This window comes from Octopus bimaculoides, chromosome 1 (assembly GCF_001194135.2).
Source record: "Octopus bimaculoides isolate UCB-OBI-ISO-001 chromosome 1, ASM119413v2, whole genome shotgun sequence".
Classification (NCBI taxonomy): domain Eukaryota; kingdom Metazoa; phylum Mollusca; class Cephalopoda; order Octopoda; family Octopodidae; genus Octopus; species Octopus bimaculoides.
Window position 1 is genome coordinate 157,440,769 of NC_068981.1, and position 2,368 is coordinate 157,443,136.

Below are 2,368 nucleotides of genomic sequence, written 5' to 3' on the forward strand. Positions count from 1 at the left end.
TTTTCACACTACATACGTCAAGAACACCAGCATTCTACCTCCTACACACAGCCCCTCGTTCCCGATCACCGTTTGTTATCTCCCCCTTTCTTAGCTCTCCTGAAAAAAGAATTTCTAACTTCCGGTCAGCCATTGTTATGATCGGCCATTATTATGATTGACCGTTGACTGAACACTATTCAATTTTTTTCTCCGTGTTTTTCTCCTTGTCTCCGTATTCTTTCTGTTGAAGAGCGTGTGTGTGTATGTGTGTGTCTTTATTAACCACTGGGAAAAGGAAAGGAAATATCGTGTAGGGAACGTAACTAAATACTATAAGGCATACTTCTCCCACCTCCACTCCACCGATTCTGACACTTCATGACCGCGACGGCGACTCTTAGGATTACCTGTAATTTATAGCAAAGCGCTTTATCCGTCAAAAGAAGAGAGTGTGCACATGGAATGGAGACAGTGTTACGTAACAAAAATGATTGTATCATTTATAGGAGGGGGGAGTATAACTTACAGAAGGTTAATGAGGCAATAGTTCATAGAATTACGATACTGCAACTTGTACATGGCTAGTGGTTAGAGCGTCAGGCTTACAATCATGATTCTCGGACCGGATTGTATGTGGTGTTCTTGAGCAAGACACTTTATTCCACGTTTCTCCATACTGCACGCTCTAATATGAATTATTGAATTATATGGAATGCAAGGTGACACTCTGTCCATTTTCACTGTTCAGTCTATTCTTGGTACGTCTGCAAAGTGGAGGCAGGCAAGATGGATTCAGTTAGAGTATGATAGTTAATATTGTTAGTGGTGTGGATCTCAGTAGTGTTTGGAGTTAATATGGTTATTGGTATTGCAACTATTTATGAATGTATGCATTCCTTATAATCGGCTCAGTGGGAGAATTAATGCCCTCAGGATGTAGTGTTTTGGGGTTATTTTTGTAGTATCTTTGAATTATAGGCTTTTGCGCAATTTCCATCCGTCCATTTCTAACCATAATGTTTGAGTCGACCGCAGGCTACTGCAAACGACAAATGTCTAAAATATTCCTCAATGGAGTCGAACATGGTTGCCCGAGGTTACGAAGCGTATATTTTACAATTTCACAGTAAGGAAATAAGCAAAACAAACCTTTCAAAGTTAACCGAACGATCTAAAATAAAAGAAAACATTTTTACATTAAAGCTATTTGAAATTCTCCAGCACGTGTATTTTTTTCTGTGGATGAAATTCTTCAAATGATTTCTTTAAAAATTTGTTAATGTCACTTTATTTCGTGGACTTCCATTTTGTTGTGATAATTGTATTTTGACCGTATATGGCTACATAAGTTGTATAAAATATATTTACTGCGTCAGAAAGAGAAAAATAACATTTCAAGCAGCCCCTTATTTCTTTCCTTTTTACATTTTACTTCAGAAGCTGTAACTGACAGAAACAATCACTAAAGATTGACACTACATACTGTATGTGATCTTTCAAGAGATTCCACTTTTATCAGCCAAGTTGTCACTTTAGCTGAGGCTTAGGGAAATTCTGGTATATTCATGGCTGTAAATTCAATCGCGATTAATTAAATTATGATAAATACATTGTTTGTAATTTCATTAGTTGGTAATTTTATCACAAGACAATTACACTGCGAGCCAATGCACCTCGTCATGCCAAATACACCGTCGGTAAATTCATTGTCATGTTTTATATCTTTACCGTAAATACATTAGCTGAAGTTTTTATCTACAGTAAATACGTCGCATTTCATTGGCTGTGAAAATCAAATTCAAAGATAAAAAATTTGGTTGCGTGATTAAGAAGCTCGCTTTGCATCTAGTCACGTGATTTCAGGTTCAGTCCCCCCTGCGCGGCAACTTAGGCAAGTGTTTTCTACTATAGCCATGGATCAACTAATGAATTATTAAATTTTGTAGAGAGAAACTGTGTGGAAGCCCATCGTAAGCGCATACATTTATATTTATGTATGTGTGTGTGTTTGTCTTTGTATTTGTACTTGTCTTCTCCAACCGCTTGGCAACCAGTGTTAGTTTGTTTACGCCCCCTCCATGACTTAGTTGATCTGCTAAAGAAATCGATATAAATGAGTATCAGACTTAAAAATAAGTCGATTTGTTTGACTAAAACCTTTCAAGGCATTGTTCAATGATAAAAACAAATAAAAAAATGAACGATAATACCAAACTTAATCAATTTATAGATAAATGAACAAATGAATTTTGAATAATTCTTTTTTGGAATAAAGAATCTCTAAGCAGATAAAGCTGTAAATAACGGCGTGTAACGTTGGGTTAAAAAAAATCTTTGGAAAGAAAAAGTTGAAGGTTGCCCGTGAGACATCCATATCTCCTGTATG